The following is a 19,611-nucleotide window of genomic DNA, read 5'->3' as shown; positions in this document are numbered from 1 at the left end:
CTGCAGCTAATGGCCAGCCAGTGCAATTCTTTCAACAGCAGAGTAAGACGCTAGCAAAATCTTACCCCAGAAAAAAATGCAATTTTTTATAAATAAATAAAAAACAATAATGAAAGGTGAGCTGGCATACTATGCAGATGAGAGAAAAGTAGTATAGTAAAACCCACAAAAAGTCTGAGAAATCTCAAATTTGACAAAGAATTGAGTGTGTGAGAGATAGAGCTTAATACATGCAAAGCACCATATGTCAAATAATCCTACCTCCATATGTGCTTTGATAGGTTCTGATGTGGCTTTAGTGACACAGGAAGCAGTCTTGCAGTGGAAAAGAACAATCACAGTAAATAATATGCGCTCAATATGCCGTGACGGTAAAAAATAGGAAACGCCTGTTACGAATCCTTAGAAAAGGGATTAAAAAGTATCATGATGATTCCACAAAGAGAGGGTGTGTCAGAATTTGGAACAGTCTGTACATTTCTGATTGCCTGTTTCCAAAAGGATATACAGTATTGGAAATAAAGAAGGTAACATAAATGATCCAAGGCAATCTATCAGTTCTTAACTAACAATGTCATTCTATTCTTGCCTACCCAAAAGTAAGTCCCCTTATGCAGAGCTCTGCAGCCTAAGAAAGAATTAGGATGCATGCTACAGCACATCCAACAACATCTGGAGGGCCGCAGATTCCCCACTCCTGCGTCAAACTGTTGAGAATGGTTGCTTTGCAAATAAGGTTAGTGAAGGGAGAATGTAATATAAGATGGTATGGGAAGTGTGACTGCAGAAATGTGATTTCTTCTCTCTCCCACACATGCACAAATACAAGAACTCAAGGTCAGCAAGTGAAAACTGAAAGTCTGTTTCGGAAAAGAACATATGGAACTCAATGAGCGAGGATGTCATAATGGCCACAAATAAAAATGGCAATAGCTTTTTTAAAGGATTAGATGTATTAATGAAGGATAGGTCTACTGGGGGAAGAACACACAAGTACTGCTACCAATGTAGTTTTTTTTTATTTCTTTTTGTCTCTAAGGTCAGAGTTATGCTATAGCTTTAGGAGAAAACTAGCAAAAGATATACCATATTCATCACTGCATTCTAGTCATAATCTTTAGAAATGCAATCTCCATTTTCATTTATAATAAACTGGATGGTGTTGATTCCATAGGGGAAGACAAACCTGCTGGCAAACTTCCTGGGGAAGGCTTTGCCAACCTCCTGCCCTCCAGATGTTTTGGACTGCAACTCCCATCAGACCAAGCAAGCACAGTTTAGGAAAGCCTGTTCTAGGAGATGTGGCTGGCCTCTAGGGACAAATTGCAGAGGAAGGTAATTGGAAAGGTAACAGCCTTCCCTGTATCCATATAAGATGTGCCCCAAAGTAAGGATGAATCCACATAATTGTGAGGACAAGGGCAGCCAATGTGGTGCTTTCTAGATGCTGTGGACCACAACTCTCATCAGCGCCAGCCAGCATGGCCAATGAAGTTGCAGTCCATGTGGGCAATTACTGTCTGGGAAAGCCCCATAGCAAGTGCAGAAAACCATTTGTCTAGACCTAATAGCTTACGGATGCACCATTCTTGAACTTTAAATTCATATGAGATGTTATGTGAGAATGTGTAACTGGCTTGAAGGAGTCCAAAGGGTTGGAATGGTCCAATTGGAACTTGAACACACATTCACCTGGCTGTAACCTTAGGCTGATAAAAGGTAGACTGTTGGGAGTGTTGTTCCATCACAAGTCACCTTGACTATACTAATGTAATAGGCTGTCTAAAGTCCTGCTGAAAACCTAGGGTTGCACTTTTCTCTAGCCCACAAGCTCCATGCTCTATTCATTCTTCTGTAATGGGTGTTATTAAAAGAAACTTCAAATGCTTCTCTCTTAGCTAGTGTCCTCTCCTGTCTTGTGTGCTGCTGCTGATTGGAATTTCAATTAAAATATATTTCTCAATTATATATATTATAATAAACTATACGAGCACATGTTTTTGTATCCTCCATTTATGCCTAATTAATCATTCTAGGACTGCCAGTACAGGGAGCAGCAAAGTCAACCTCGTCTGTGAGAAGTACTAAAAGCAAGACATATTTATTATGCTTAACTGCTTAAATTATAAAAAGGGCACGCTTACAGCTCAATGGGAATTTGTGTGTGTTATATTTGCAAGTAAATGCTTTCCCTGATTGACTAAAGAAGCATCTTAAAGTCTTTAAAGGATAACAGGGCTCTGTTTCTGAGTAACTCACTTTAAAAAAAAAGTTAATTAAGCTTTTGGTCTGATATATTGTTTCCTACTTGGAACAGACAAGGTATTGCTTCACTTGGAAAACTTAAAAGTGGAAACTGCTTCCCCAAAGCTGATAATCTTTCTTATCAGATTAATGCAACATTTATATTTAGAGTGAAACAGCAGCAACCCAATATTACAATGAATGCTAACAACTATACCCAACCCCCAAAACTAAAAAAGGCAGGCTTTAATATGGAATGCTAACACAAAAATTATGGCAGCCAACCAGTTACAAAATGAAAATGAACACTCAGTCCCAACCAACCAATCAATGACCTGACCCTCATCTTTGTAAATTAAAACAGTCAAGATTTCATATATTAAACTTACACAAAATGGTTTTAAATTAACTAGCTATCTACTGACCCAGTATTCTTTTGTCCCCTGACTACATCTTCTAAGGTCACAACCTCACCTTTAATCATAGATTTAAATTACTTTGCATATGTTAATACGTTATAGCTGGTTTTAAGTGGCAGCCTTGGTACACATAGGGCCCATTGTGAAATAATATAATCCCATTTTTCCCATTTTCAAATGTAGTTTTATATCCCCGAAAGCATAAGCATTTTCATTGCAATTTATAGTAGCTTCCATGCAGTAGTTATAACAGGCAGAATGTGTGAGGGGAAAGAGGAGAAATGAGCTCATAAAAGCCTCTGAAAAAATATACACTCCTGATCATGTGCAACATAGGGCCTAATTCTAAGAGAAAAGACATAAACAACCTCACTTGATGGGTCCAGAAAAGACTACGCTGCAGATATGACTTTCTAGGCTATTTCTTAAAGAGATAGCCTAGAATATTACATACCTATCTCTTTAAGAACTAACATGAGTTTGGCCAAACTGCGAGAGGCAGTGAAGGATAGGCGTGCTCTGGTCCATGGGGTCACGAAGAGTTGGACACGACTGAACGACTGAACAACAACAACAAATCTCTTTAAGAAACAATTCCAATCAAGTATATAAACCAGGAAACAGGCAGCATCTGCAGCAGTCTCAATCATGTGCTTGTAGCATTTGGCCACAGGAGCCCGTGCGGCTTCGTCTTCTAAACTATGATTTTCATTATCACAACTATTTAGGTTAGCTAGCCTTCGTTTAAATTACAAGAATATATTTTGGGAGGACTCTCCCCCTACTGCTCGTTATTATTTGGATTTAATCTTAGTAACTTTCTGATTTCCCTCTGAGGAAACTAACGGAGTGTCCAGTGAAACAAGGTAGAGCCGGCAGCTCGTTAGGGCTTTAGTTTTGAGGTTTTTCATTTAAATAAATACATAATTTTGCCTTATTTCACTGAATTGGTTGGGGACCCTCACCCCATTTTCAGTTCGTTTTTGGTTATTATACTATTATACCTTTCCCTCGTTTTAGGAACTAGTCACAGCTGAGTATTTATACTTTTTTCCCTGGGCCAGCCCAAGACATTTTGCAACCTGAGGCAAGCCCCATCCCTGCCAGGGAAGAAAGGATGGCTGAAGGTCTACATCAGAAACAAGGGGGGAGGGAGATAAATATATCCATTGGGAACAAGGGTGGGAGGACACCAGCAGCAGCTCCTATTTGACAAGAGGGGGGTTGCTGAGGAGATTTGGATTTGGATTTGATATCCCGCTTTATCACTACCCGAAGGAGTCTCAAAGCGGCTAACATTCTCCTTTCCCTTCCTCCCTCACAACAAACATTCTGTGAGGTGAGTGGGGCTGAAAGACTTCAGAGAAGTGTGACTGGCCCAAGGTCACCCAGCAGCTGCATGTAGAGGAGCGGAGACGTGAACCCGGTTCACCAGATTATGAGTCTACCGCTCTTAACCACTACACCACACTGGCTCTCAAGATTTGACCTCCAAGGAACATGCTGTATAGTACTTGCACAAGGCAAGACTCTTCAGAATCAAGTGGAACTATATTGTTCTTGCCAACATAGCAGAAGGCATGAATGTAATGTTGATGCTTCTCAATCAAGATGCAGCACGTGCTGCACATAGGAGATGTAGAGTTCACTCTTTCATCTTCCTCATGCATTTAGAATATTGCACGGCAGCTTAAACTGGAGAAGAGGCCATACACAAATGCTCATTGCCCCTGCCCTCAGAATCCCTGCTCGCGCCTAGAACACCCCCTCTCTCCCCATCATTCCTGGGTTGAGTGGAAAGGTTTGAAATGGGCTTGTAAATGCTTTGTTATTCCTCATCAGTTTCTGATTTTCAGCAAGAAGCTGCTGCTCTTTAGACCAAGTTAGAAGACAGAGGGTATCTGTCAGCAGTCATCAAATCAGCAAAGAAGATCCATCTTCTTTAACAAAAATTATGTACCACTTATTAAAACAAAATACCTCCAAGTGATCTACTATTGATAAGGTAGCTTTTTGTTTCTTGTGATTGTCTGCAGAAAGATAGGAAAGACTCAGTTTTGTAGTATCCCTTCTCATTTTCTTATTAAAAGTTGATGAAGAGAAATGTCTCAAATATGCCAAAACGAGGAAATGTTTTATTGTAGAAATGTGCCTAACATGTTTCAGCATGACTGCCTTATCAAGATCTTATTCTCTTATTTCTTTGCAACCTTGACCAAGAAAGCTCTGTTACAAAAGAACTTGCATGGCAAAAGCAGAACTTCCTGGTTTTTGTGCTGACTAAAAGTTAACACTGCATTATTAATAAATATTGGTTTATTTCTTCTAATACCTATACAAGAAAATGGGTGCAACTATGCCCAAGGGACATTATTCATGTGGTCATTGTGTGCTTTGTAAACGTACTCCTAAATACAAGTCTTTCACTAATCCTGTAGATAAAAGGGCTTATTCTGTTTGCAGTTTCTCAACCTCCTGCAGCAGCTCCAATCTTATGTACACTACAGAATGTGCATTGCACAAACTCTACATTGGGGGGGGGGGGGAAATGAAAATCTCCCTTTTAATCAGTGTCTAGTATGCGCAGATAAAATTTTCAATGGGCCTAATTAGTTCTCTTTGTATACAGAACATGTATAAAAAAGTGGGAATCAGTCAGTCTCTTTGTTATCCTTGCATATATATTTTTTCCTTTCCTTCTTTCTTTAAGGTGCATTGCTCAACTCGCCATCTGGAACTTGTTAGCAGTTCTATAAGGAAGACTTTCTTCCTACATTCAATCCTCCTCATGGGGCTGCATAGACTGCTAATATTCCTGCAAGCTGATTTAGTCATCTGAGAGTGTCTGAAAGCTGAAGGTGTTTATTGGATTCATTTTCAGAATGGCAACTTAGAATTGTTGGTCTGATTATTATTTTTTACGGATGTTGGCACAAACACTTGTGTCTGTGTAAACCAAACACACAAGATAATTTACCTGTCAAGGAGAAGTCCACTCCTCCCACCCCAACATTGCATCTTGACATGCTCTTTTGAATGAACGAACAGGGCTACTGTTATAAATGGGGTCAAGTCACTAGGGCACTTTCCTGGCAGGTGGGTCAATGTTGCTTCCTGGGAGGGACAAGGCAGTGGGGAGGTTGGTGTGGTGCAAAAACTAGCAGGAATGCCAGATTGGCTCTGCCCATGGGTACAGGAAGCATCTGGAGTCTCCTGAGAACCTTATGAATATTTTTCTGAGGAAAGAAGGAAGATAAAAAATGTGGCAAACCAATTGAACAGTGCCAGGACATATGAGGGAGAACAGCAGAAGCCTATTAAGGATGCATTCTGCACACACTTACCTAGGAGTAAGCCTCATTGAATTCAGTTGGACTTCAAGTGATGCAGGAGAACTGGGTTTCCAAAAATCTGTTTCTTTCTTTAAAAACAGTCATAATGTAGTCATATTTGGACCAGGGCTATTTCATTGGGGAAGAGTGAATTAATTGCTTTCTCCATGCCTTATCTCCCAACTTAATTCCCCCCCTCCAAAGCTATTAGCAGTGGAGGGGGGAAATACATGCAGTTTATGTCAGGGAAAGGACAAAGGGTTAAATCACCCCTCACCCAGCTTCATTGCCCGGATCCAAAAAACCATGGGTTTTTAATTAAGGGAAAGGACATAGGGAATCCATCCTATGTAGTATGAATATCTGAGTTGCCGTTTTTACATATTATACGTTGACATAGTCAGTCAATCCAAGTTTAGTCATTCATTTATTGCTAGCTTTACTAATCAAGTCTCCAATTCTTCCCCATGGCTTCTTGTAGCAATGGCTCCAATTTCTGGAAAGCCATGATAAGCGAATGTGGGCTTTGGCACGGAATTAAATGCTAAGCAAACATTGGAAGCAATCCACTAAGCACAGAAGCTGCCCATCTGTATCCATTTCCATGGGGGTCTATGCAGGGCAATGATGTCTGAGCACCAGCGGTGCCCTGTGGATTGCATCAACGGCCTGGACTCATTAAGAGCGATGTTGCTTAATGGCAGCGGTGGCAGAAACTGCCTTCCAGATGACTTGAGTCTTTGTAGGTCAGTTCTCTTCAAATTAGGTCTCTTCCTCAAGGCCCATTATCTTAAATTGCAGGTGATATAACCAGTAATGCCAGCTACTAACCCACATTTCAGTAATCCCATTATGCTTATTGTGGAGGTTCTAAGTGTCCGGGAAATTGCAATCCAAATGAAATGAATGAAGTAAATATTGTTCACTTCTCCCTTTCTGAAGGGTTCTCATGTTCCATATTCTTGTTCTTATGATTCCTTCCCCTCCATGAAATCAATTCCTTCACTGTTGTATTATAATGGTAAGAACTATGGGTGGCCTTGTCTAACTTTGGAAATACTCCTGTGCAGTGGCAGACTTACAGTTTTGTGGCCCTGAAGGTTGAACTGTTATGGAGACCCCTTTGCAACCAACAGCAAAGTCTGGGTAACCACTGTTATCTTATTCAATGGGGTGGTTCCATGACAGATCACCACAACTTAAAAAAAAATGATTACTACATCCTACTACATTAACTACTTTCTCTCCTTCCCTGGAAGTTTTTAAGCAAAGGTTGGATGCTCGTCTCATGGATGCTTTAGCTGAGATTCCTGCATTGTAGGGGATTTGACTAAATGACCCTTAGGTACCTTCCAACTCTACAGGTATGTCTCTATGGTCTCAGATTTTGATTTAAATTGCTGTACTGGATTATCTCACATGTCAAAGTCACTGGTGTGAACAAAAGTTTCTTATGTCTTATAATTTTCAAGTTGCGCAACTCAAATTGGATCTACTGGACCCAATTTTTTTAAGCAATGTGGACTAAAGTAACTTCTGGGGGGCCTCTAAGATTAGGGACCCTGAAGCTTAAGCTTCATTAGTTTCACAGTAGATCTGCCCCTGTTCCTGTGCATCTGTTGGTCTGTTGCAATCAGGGCCATAGCTACTGTGAGCAAGTCAGGTTTTTGGTCCTGGGTGAAGCCCCCATTTAAGCTTCCAGCCTTCCCCCCCTCTCTCTCTCTCTGTGTGTGTGTGTGTGTGTGTGTATGCAAATGTGCATGGGGGTTCCAAACTGGGTCTTTGACCCAGGGGAAGTAAAGCCTAGTTTCACCCCTGGTTGCAACTACCTTTATGGAGGACAGCAGTGACCCAACAAACTAGTCACAGGCCTTTTTGGCACATTTCATAGGCATGAAACCCATGACCTTTGGGGGCAGGTATAGGCTATGGAGCAGTGCTATTTTTCTAGCAAAAGTGCCAGAACTCACCTCTCTTGGTCTCTTAGAATGGCAATGGTGCCCACCTGAGAGGTGCCAGAACTAAGTTCCAGTGAGTACCTGCTGAAAAAGCCCTGACTATTACACTATTATCCAAAATATGTACTGCCCTTCTCCAGCTATGTAATGTGTACAAAAATGCATATACTAGGATAAAGTGTGCATTTAAACGCTTACATTTGTGAAAGTAACATGCAAATGCTTCACCACAGGATTGGGCAAGCTTGACCACAGTAGTTTACTCCAGCGCTGGATTACTGCAATGGGCTTCCCTTTGGAAACAGATGCAGAAATGAGGACAACTGAACTTACAATTGAAAAAATGAGACACTGAGAGACAGACTCGCCCATCCCTGATTACTAGTTAGTCTAAACTAGCCCATAGTGGTGAGAGTTTCTCATGGCTTTTGTGATTTCTATTAACCATAAGACATTTACATGGAATTGTGAGAACCAGTGTAGAGGCTCTGAAACAGAAGCAAATGCACAACTGTAAGAGTCATGGAGAGAAAGAGTGAGAGAGAAAATGAAACATTTCTTCTTCAATTTACTTCAGCAATGCCTTTTTCACAAGAGTGATGTATAAGGAATTTTTGTATGTTCGTTTCAGAATTTCATCCATACCCATTACAGAAAATCTTACTTGGTTTGCCTTTCATTTGTCAAAATCTAGTTTGCTTCATGTTTTATTCATTAGTAATTACTTAGTTAAAGTACTCGCATTCATCTTGAGTTCTTTCTTTCTCTTTCTTTCTCTCTTTCCTTCTCTATTTCTTTTTATTTTTGCAAAAGCAATGGTGGCAGCAGTGCAATGAGCTGTCTTCTGTCCCAGCAGCCAGCACCCCCATTCCCAAGAACACCTCAGAACAACATCCAGAGCATCCTAGAAAGAACAAAATGGCAGCCACCGGGAGTGCCCAGTGTCAAAAGTTACCGTAAGTCATAAGAAAAAGGGAAGTTGAAGACAGTCCTGACACCACAGTAGAACCACAAATGGAAGAAATTGATTCCCAGACTCCTCTGCATTCATTTTGCAACATATGGAAATTGGGCTGAACGGGTTCTGTTCTGTTCAGTTTCCCACTCATTCTGAAACAAATGCACAACCTTCATTTGCAGTATGCTATTCTGTTTCTTGTAACCACTGTAAGGCTCTCTTCACCATGGAGCATGGGAGCCCTTTCAGTTCTGCACCACAGTGGTATGTGGGCAGAAAGCACTGATTGTGCTGCTCTTTCCATGCCATGGGCCACCCCTGCAAGGTTCATGGTGTTCACGTAAATACCTCGTTCTCATTCCTAATATATGTAGTTAAAACAGCCTTTCTCTCCAAAGGCTTATAAAAAATTAAAAAGGATCAATAAAGTATACTTTGGAAGAAAAATGGTTTGTCTAGGCAACGTAATTCTCATTATCCAAATCTTCTGAAATGAAACCTCCTGGGGCAAAGGGCTGAGCAATTTGGGGCATATGCAGCTTATTTTCAGGTATATGAGCCTTTTGGCAGTCACATTTAAGTGGTGTTTGTTTTGGTTTGGTTTGTTCTGCTTCCACATTCATTCACAGGGTTTACGAGAAAAACTTCGTGTTTCTGTGGTGAAGCACAGAAATAGCTTCATTTGCTTTGTGCTCTCCTTTCTCACAGGCATTTGGCAGAGCAGTTCACATGGCTAAGGGGGGGGGGCATGTTTCTGAATGAGAGGTCTAGCCCATGGCAGCAACAGAGCACTGCTGCTAGTATATTTCAAAAAATATACCGGTATATCATAATATCCCCTTTGGGTAGTAATAAATTGCAAATGTTTATGAACTTCTGTTACTGGAAATGAGAGGAAGTTACCCATAGGTTATACAGATCCTCATATACTGTAGTTGTTTTTTTACTTACCACCCACACACAAAAACCGCATCCAATATTGTCTACAAGTCCACAGTCGTCTTCAAGCATTCACAATTACATGTGAGAGCTCAGACTGGATAGGGGCAATGGTGTGTGTGTGTGTGTGTGTGTGTGTGTGTGTTCTGGCTAGCCACCCTTGTCCAGGAGTGGCTGGTGTGGTGGGGCAGTCCTGTGCAGGCCATTCCACTGTGTTGGCTGCTTCTGCCAATATCCCCATGCACACTGCCCCTGCCCCTCCTCTCCTGATCTCCACACATTTAGATCTGCATTGAGATTCTAACTGCATGGTTAGGGTATTCAATAGGGACAAATGAAGGTACTACACTTAGGCAGGAAGAACCAGCTGCACATATATAAGATTGGGGGGGACGACACCTAGTTTGCCAGTAGTACATGTGAAAAGGATCTATTGGGCATTAGTGGACCTCAAGCTTAACATGAGTACCTAGAGATGTTGGGGGTTGAACCTGGGACCTTCTGCAAAGCAGATGCTCTCTCACTGAGATATGTTCCCTTTCTCTTGTACATAGGATACTAACCAAGCTGAACTGAACACATCTCGAAACCCCCTTCTGCAAGAAGGTCTGAACTGGAGCCTGCATGTGGGGAGATTGGAGCAGGGCTTTTATCTGTGCTCTGATCCACTTCAAGCCCATATACAGTCATTCAAAGAGGGTTCTGGTTCACACAGAATGGAGGCTGTGCCAATGGACCGCTGCACACACATTCATTTCACTGAGAAGTGCCACCCTATGAATTATATTTTGCATGCAAAAAAAAAACCCAAAAAACAACCCATGGGCACCTCATAATGAGAGAAGAGAAGCTTAAACCCAGCAAAATCCTAAAGGAATTCCAAAGAGTCCTGGGAATGAGGCAGAAAAGGGGATGCCTTTTCTGCACAGAAAGAAAACTTCCAAGAAATTAGAGGTCAGATTTTGGCAAAGCGCTGGTGTAATTAAGCAAGCAGTGCAGTAAATCACAGGCTACATAATGTCTTTTAAATTGGTTTCTAATAACAGATGGCCCTTGTGAAAAGACACTTAGTGCTGGTTATTATTGCTATTGCTAATATTATTAATATTCATAGGATGGGATTCAACTAAGTTTTACTCAGAGTATACTGACTGAAGTTAATGACGGTGACTAAGATAGGCCCATTAATGTCAATGTGTCTATTCTGAGTAAAACTGAGTTGAATGCCACCCATAACACCACCACTGTTGTAAACCATCTATGTCTACCTCTCCCTTAACTCGAGCAGTAGCTGCCGTTAACAGGAATGGGAGGGTTCCATCTTATCTTTTTCTTCAGACAGCCAAATGTTTTGGGACAGCCCTGCCCTCCCAAAAAATCTCACCCTCCCCTCCCCTAGCATGCAGACTGCATTGCTTGTCAAAATACTTCTCAGTCATGGCCAGAGTATTTAAGAGATGCTCTCCCACCATCCTTGCAACAACTACAAAATCCTAAAGGGCAATTTGTTGTTGCCTTTTGTTTCTGTACAGCCTTTCTCCATGATTTTGTTACATTCCATTTTTTAAGGAAGATTTCCAACAACAACAACTGTACGAATAAATACAATTATCACTATATAGTGCAGAACATGCCTGCAATGATGTATCTGGAGATTTTGCTTCCGAGTTCCCATTAGCATGACATCCCATTAACATTATATGAGCCTGATGTATTGCAGTCGGCCTCGCCATAGGATTATTACAGGAAGCTGGATGTTACTAGCTCAGGCAGAGAGAGCTTCAGGCAGGCTTCCATAGCCACATGGAAAACCTGGGAGTGGTGCGGATGGCAGCCGCATTTGGAAACCTCATTGCCCAAGGACACATACCTCAAATTCAATGGGATCTTTAAGTATGTCCATCATTTCATATGCCCAAATAACATTTGCCCACCAGGGAGTCTGCTATATAGTCTGCCTCAGATGTTTTTAGCAACTTAAGATCTGCGGAGGCTTTTAGCTTAATGGAGGTTTACACAACCTTTTGCCCTATGGTTTAAATGTCTCCAGCCCTGGTGGGCCTTGTGGTAAGTGAGGGTTTGGGTGTGTGCTGGGAAGGATAAGGATGAAGGAGGGCCTTCATGTATGTAGCAGTAAATGTAAAAATAATGCAGTATCCAAAAAAAATTATAAATGCAGCCTGAATGTTCCAAAGCTTAGTTAGGTTTTGCTTGGTTAGGAGTCAAAACCAACTGCTCTCTGCTGTATGGGACCATTTAAGTCGCCCATTTAAGCTGCCCAGATCTTATAGGCAGATAGCAGACCTTCTCCATATGAACTTGAAGAATCTGTTGTACTGAATCTCAGTGATTCTCAAAGCTGGGATAGAAATCCATTGGAGAGATCCATTGGGGAGTTGAGGGCACTCTGCTGCTGTCTGAATGTGAATGCTACTGGCTGTTGGTGGGGGACAGGGTGGAAATAAGGGGGACAGGGGACAGGGTGGAAATAAGCTGGTGCAAGAAAGTAAAGCAGGTCTAACAGTGGTGCCCAATGTGCTGCACTGCAAGTCCCATCAGCTTCTGTCAGCATGGCCAATGTTCAAGGGTGATGGGTGATAGAGATGGTCCAAAGCATAGGGAGGGCAGCATGTTAGTTGTCTTTCTGGGTTGAAGGGCAGAACTGCCAATTGGGTTCTACACAAAGGGAAAACACAACTGGCAAAAACTCAGATAACCAGTGCTGGGCTTATAAGCTTTGCTAGCGAGCAAACCAGACTTGAAAGAAGACACGCAGAGGAGGGTATCTTTGGGCCTTGCATTTGGATTTGTAATTTCAATACAAATCCACCCAGATACAGATCTTAATTGAAGGCAGAGGTTAGAATAATTTGCGAATATTTCATGATTACTATCGTGACAGGGTTGCCTCCCAAGCAGGCAGTATCTTGTAGAAATCAGCCTGCAAGAACACATCATATGCAGGGAAGCAATACATACAGCTGTGCTGGGAAGGGGGGAGGAGGAGGAAGGAAGACGTTGGCAGGGAGGGAGCCTTGCTTCCTAAGAAGAGCTGTCTCAAGTAGAAAGGGGTCTGCACATGCGAACCTCACCCAAGCCCAGCGGTTCCCCACCGTCCCACCCCTTCAGCAAAGGGTGGAGCACATCACAAATGGCAGACTTTGAGAAGCAACTTCAAAGGTTCTCCCTGGAGGATTTTCCTGTAACAGGATTGAGAAACATGAAAATACCAAGCCCTCTTGTTTTTCTTCACTCACTTAATCAGTCATATTGCTTCTTCAAAGGTTAATTGCTATTTTTTTTATATACAACGTACACCCCCCTCGATATATTTCCATGTTTTGTTTTGTCTTTTTTGTTTCCTTGCCTACTTGGATTGATTAGGTTGTCATACTGGAAGGCCAAGAGCACAATCATGTGCATGTTTACTCAGAAGTAAAGCCTACTGTGCTCAATGGCCCTTACTCATGGGGTACAGTTGGATAGGATTGTTATGGAGGTCTACAAAGATTTGCACTTACTGATCACATTATATGAACTTTTATTTACTTTGAATCTATTTAAATGTTATGTATTGTTTTTTGCAATTAGCCTCCAGGATGTTTCTCTCTGTGTGTGTGTGTGTGTGAGAGAGAGAGAGAGAGAGAGAGAGAGAGAGAGAGATAGCCCACATGACAAAAATCTATGCACAAGCAATTCATTCCCAATTGACTCCTCTAATAGCTTTTGTGTTGCTCTGCAAAGCCATACACATCACTTTAACATGCTTTGCCATGCTAAAATGCTAGCCTTAATTGGGTGTGTTTGAGTGAAAGAAATGGCATTTTTAGCTCCTGTAAGATACGGCACAAGACAACTGTATATGCAACCAAGTCTTCACAAAGGAACAGCTCTTTGAAATGCTCAGTGAACTAGATGGAGATTAAATTTATAGACATCATAGGATCTATTCCTTCAGTAATTTAGAGATCAGTCCTGGTTATGGGGAACCAATGAAAGTTATACTGACTTAATTTAAGCCAGAGTAAAGTATGCCAGATCCAAACCCTGTTTTAGGGGTACATGCCAGCTGAGCTGGTCCCAGTCTGGCATAGTGAAAAGAAACCATGAAAACAGAGTGATCCATCTCAGCCAGCATTGTCACAAGAATGGTGCTCACACAAGGGAGAATTCCCAAGCATCATTCTAGGTCACTCATGGGAAGAGGCTCTCAACCGCTGGCACAGGAATGCAAACTAATAGTGCACATGTGGTGTCCCTAGCAATGCTCAATTCATCAGCCTATCATCACATGCCTTACATTGTGCACTCCAGGCATGTATACCACACACTTTACCAATCACATAGCCATGAGCACTAAAGCATGGCACAGAACAACCAGGTAAAACAAATACAAGTGGAGCACACCAGCATATCCCACACTCCACATACTGCCACTGCCTGTGCTACACCATAGAATGTGCAACATATATGGGGAAATGCCTGTGGATATTTTATTGAAAGCACCCTATGAAATACACACGGCAAAGGCAGCCATCAGACAGCAAACACGCACCCCTCCCTAAACCCCAAAACAAGCCCACCTACAGCAGGGATGATCCAAGACATTGGCAGCAGGCACTGCCTCCTTGTCTTTAAAGGTAAAGGGACCCCTGACCATTAGGTCTAGTCGTGTCCGACTCTGGGGTTGCAGCGCTCATCTCGCTCTATAGGCCGAGGGAGCCGACGTTTGTCCGCAGACAGCTTCCGGGTCATGTGGCCAGCATGACAAAGCCGCTTCTGGCGAAACCAGAGCAGCACACGGAAACGCCATTTACCTTCCCGCTGGAGCGGTCCCTATTTATCTACTTGCACTTTGACGTGCTTTCGAACTGCTAGGTGGGCAGGAGCTGGGACCGAGCAACGGGACCCCGTCGCAGGGATTCAAACTGCCGACCTTCTGATCAGCAAGCCCTAGACTCTGTGGTTTAACCCACACCGCCACCTGGGTCCCTCTCCTTGTATTTAGGGAGGGACAAAACCATCAATTTTCGTTTCTCACGTTTTCAGCCTGAAGTTCTCCCCATTTGCAATTTTTAAAAGGAAATCCACATGAACATTCACATTTTTTCCTAATATATGCATATTTGCATGTTTGGCATAATATAAACATTTCTGCAAGTATTTTCCCCTAAAATAAGACCATTATTTACATTATTTTCACTAATATAGACATTTCCCTCTAGTATATACTTCATTGTATAACCATTTCGGTTGGAGAACCAGATCGCAAAATTCAGAGATGTGTGAATTCTAAAAGATAGCTGCATTTCAATTTTTCATATTGGGTCCATGAGGGCAAATCAGGTTGGTTCTTATTAAAATGGTAACTTACCCAATTTCTCTCTCCCCCCCCACCTTCTTCTCACTGTCTCTTCTACTCTCAGCAAAGCGTTTGCCGACAGAAGGGGAAAGATCACCCTGTGGATGGGGCAAATGTTAATGGCCCCCCCCAACACTTCTCCAAAATGGGCACGAGTTGAGGTGAAATGCCTCACAAAAAGTGGCCCCTGTTTCAGCTAAGCCCTCAACAGGCTATGCCTCCCATGATTGAAGAATACTGTATTTGAAACCTGTAGTTCAACATATGCCCAACCCCATCCGTCACTCAGGCACTGGCATTGTCTACCGCTGCATATTAAACCATTGTGCACAAACACAGTCAAAAGGAGAAATGTATGTTGTTCCTTATGTGCGCCAGTGTTTGCAAAAGTTGAATCTGAAGGAGGGGGAGGGGGAAAGGCTTATAAAGGCATGAAGCGCATTTTCAAAGCTGGCAGGCTTGCCAAATACTTTTTTTGCCAAATACACAGCAACCACTTAACAGATGTAGAGAGGAGGAGGGAGAACCTCAGTCCTGAGGGCCAAATCCAAACCACTGTCTGGCCCTCGGGATTCTCATCAGGTCACACACATGTCCAAGTCACGTCCCCTCACCTTGCTTTGCACCCTCTTTACCTGGCTCAAAATTGTCTTTGAAACTCCGATTGTGCTTCTCGCTTGCTTGCATGGATGGAAGATAGAGAGGGTATTTGTGCTAGCCGAATGTATGAAGGTACAAGTCACATTCATTGTTCCGCCCACATTTGCCTCTAGCCCTGCCATCAAATGGGATGTAGCCCTCAGAATGTAGCCACATTCTGAAAAAGTTAACCTGCTCTAGTTTTGGGGTGAGTAGCCCTTGGAAGTTGCGTTTGTCTGGTCTCTGGTGGAAATAATACTCCAGGGAGGAGCTTTGTTGATTATTCCCTCCAGGTGCTTCTACCTCCGCACACCTAACAGCATTCTGGATCCATGTTTACCGGAGCACTCCCGTCCCTCCTGTGAGGCAATTGCCTCTCCCTGGTAGTGCTTTGCAAAGACAAAAGACCCGTCAGGCTTCATTACGACAGTGTACCTTGTAATTTGCCCCTCAAATGTTAAGGCTTCACAGCCATGATCAAGAGTAGAAGAAGCTGGACTTCAAAAAGCTGGCTAAATTGGTTCTTCTTCCCAAAGAATTATGCTCCCATGGAGCCCTAGTTTTAACCAGTCTCCTTTTATTTTCAGTTCTTTATTTTGCACTAGCTTGAGCAACCTTCTCCAACCCGGTGCCCTCCTGATGCTTTGGAACACAACGGCCACCATCCCTGACCACTGGCCTGTCTGCGGCAGGAGTCTAAAACAGCAGCTTGGAGAGAAAAACAGTCTTGTAATTCAGTGGAAGGGGTGATCCATGTGTTACTGATCTGTCAAATATGTTGTTTCTGCAGAGGTTTTACCTATTCTGCACCCCCCCACACACACATACCTGCCACAAATATCTGTCCCTGTGTACATAAAGACTGTATTATTAGTACATGCTGATGTGGCTTCATTTCTTTGGGTTTCATGCCATTCTCCTTGGCAGCAATAATAACTGATTCCTGTGTGTTCCACTAAAAGAGCCATGTGATGCTGATTCTCTCATGCACTGCCATGGAAATAGGAATGGAAATAGCTCAGGTGACCATGTGAGGTGGACCCCTGCCAAGCAATTGCATTTAACAAGAGCTGGAGATAAAGGGAGCACGTGGAGCATTCAAAGAACTCCAAAGACATGCATTCGCGCGCACCCACACACACACAGACACCCTTCCTCCACCCCTTCAACAGCCCTTTTGATATACCAGTTTTCCTCACTTTTTTTTTTTTTTAAAAAAACCACAACATTATTTGTCTCTGTCAGCATGTTTGAACCAACAGCCAGGTTGGGCAATCCTTGACAGAAGATTAAAATACCACTGAGGCCAGATTTCTATGATGCAGGAGTTCTCACACTTTGTCACAGCATGCCTCCCTAGCGTAAACCTCCTCACGAGTAAATCAAGGTGCTTTCACATTTCACAGAACAACCTCCTCCAAGGAGGCTCACCTGGTGCTTTCGTTACATAGTGTTAGGTGACAGGCAAAAACATTCCTCTTCTCCCAGCCTCTGGCTAATTAAACAGCCTTTGGCCTTTTAAACTTTCTTTTTTATGGGGGGGAGGCATTACATACACTTACTACAATACCATATGCCACGAAACTTACCTGAATTTTGATGTGTGCTTACATAATGCCCACAAATGAAATTTCTTTGCTATTATTCTTAATTACTGTAATTTACACAGATTCCTTCTTCAGTTATCCAACTCTGCTTCTCTGCTGGTAACTCCAAAGGGAGCTACGTAACGTCAGACACAGGCCACAACAAAATAGTCCAATTAAGCAATCAAGTTGTGTTTGGTTACTCCTAGCATATACAGATCTGTATTTAGCTCCAGCTTATTACAATATAGATTGATGGGGACCTGATGGCAACATAATCTACGTAAGTGAATACCTGCTTCCTGATAGGGATCTAGGAATCCTAAATTTAGGAATTTGGAGATGGAGTCCCTGTGTCTGCTCATACTGATGCAAGGCTGCCTCAGGTAAAAAGGGTGTTGTCGTACACTTTGCATGACCTATGGATCAAAAGACAGTTGCCGCACATTTTGTGGCCCATTAAGTATACTACCTTGTAGCCTGAAAAACTGGCTTGCTTGATTTTGTGATAACTCTGTAAGAAATGGCTGGTTGTCATTTCTCTATGCACTGAACTGAGTTTTCTGAATAAACTAAATTAGTTAGGTTGTTGTAGAGAAGCTACAGCAGGGATGGGCTCCCTTTTTAATTACTGTTTTTGAGTATTATAATTTCAGATGTTTAACCCTAGCACTTCCTCCCCAAGGGGAACCCAGGACTGCTCACAGCAATAAAATTACATGAAATGATTCAAAACATTATGACAGCAGTTAAAACCAGTGGAACAAAGACTTCATAAAACTGTCAGCCAAAAAGCCTGGACACATTTTTCAAAATGCAGGTAAACAGATTCTCTGCATGCTCCGAAATCTGCACAAAGTTCTGAGCAGTTGCCGAGGAGCATGTACACTGCCTTTTGCACATGCTCCAGTCCCCTCATCTTAGTGCACACTCAGACACAACCCCTTTCACACTCACACACCTGTCACAGACACAGATTCTAGAGCAGGGGTCAGCAAACTTTTTCAGCAGGGGGCCGTTCCACCATCCCTCAGACCATGTGGTGGGCTGGACTATATTTGGGGGGGGGGGGAAATGAACGAATTCCTATGCCCCCAAAATAACCCAGAGATGCATTTTAAATAAAAGCACACATTCTACTCATGTAAAAACACGCTGATTCCTGGACCATCTGCAGGCTAGATTGAGAAGGCGATTGGGCTGCATCCGGCCCGCGGGCCTTAGTTTGGGGACCCCTGTTTGGGGAAAGAAACAATAAGCAGAATTCTGCTTACAGAAAGGATGCTCAAGGCCACTATTAACAATTGCTGCATCCCTGGTCTAAGACATAAAACTGCCCACATAGTGCCAGTTGCTAACCTCATTGTGGGAGAACAAACCCACAGGAACAGAGGCAGAAGGTTCGATCCTAAGGCAATCCTCCCTGCACAGCAAATGTCCGACTGGAAGGGCCTTTGATCCAGCAGAAGCTCCTGCAAAAAGAAAAGAAGGTAGTAGGGTTTAAAAAAAAACAAAAAAACCTGCAGCTGTGTTGAACTACCTCCTATGCCAGTTAGGGTGGGAGGTTGGAGGCTCCCTTTAAACCTCTGGAGCAGATTTTGGGGGAATTTGGGGTTGGGGAGTCAGCTAAAATCATATCCTCTCCTACCGTTTGCAGGAACCTTCAATTATAGAAGGATTAATTCTGTGCATGGTGGAGAACCATAGGGTCAAGCCGTTTGTGTGGGTTGGTATGGACAAATGCTCCCATATGGAGGCAAACTTGCTTGGTCAAGTAGTCTATATGGAATGGTGGGGTGGGAATCTAGCTACTAGGCATTCAATTAACTGATCTTATATTCAGGGGGGAGAGCAGGAGGGAGGGAATCATTTATTTATACTGTTCGTGTTAGGGCCATCATTTATTCATACTGTTGATATAGTTCTTTCATCAGCTTCATATCACAGTTGATCATACATCCAAACAGTGCCTGGGTCTAAACACCACCATCGCCACCAAAAAGGAAAAAGAAAAATGGAGCCAAAAATCCACAGCACTTTAAATGCGGCTTTTCAACACACACTGTGCAAAGATGCGTATGTTAGGCCAACAAACACATCAACACACATATACACAGTGGCAGTTCAACGCTTCTGGGACAGGAAAAGAAAAGGGAAAAATCATGTATAATTCA

General features: G+C 42.6%; 1 long non-coding RNA gene across 1 annotated transcript; it reads left to right on the top strand.

Annotated features, from left to right (window-relative positions):
• The first annotated feature begins 6,459 nt into the window (after window positions 1-6,459).
• LOC117054520 lies at window positions 6,460-8,907 on the top strand. Its single transcript, XR_004427508.1, has 2 exons — window positions 6,460-6,741; window positions 8,810-8,907. It is a non-coding gene; the product is annotated as an uncharacterized LOC117054520 (long non-coding RNA).
• Window positions 8,908-19,611: the final 10,704 nt, after the last annotated feature.

The sequence above is a fragment of the Lacerta agilis genome, chromosome 10 (assembly GCF_009819535.1).
Source record: "Lacerta agilis isolate rLacAgi1 chromosome 10, rLacAgi1.pri, whole genome shotgun sequence".
Classification (NCBI taxonomy): Eukaryota; Metazoa; Chordata; class Lepidosauria; order Squamata; family Lacertidae; genus Lacerta; species Lacerta agilis.
The sequence above is the reverse complement of the archived record's forward strand: the minus strand, read 5'-3'. Positions and strand labels throughout refer to the sequence as shown.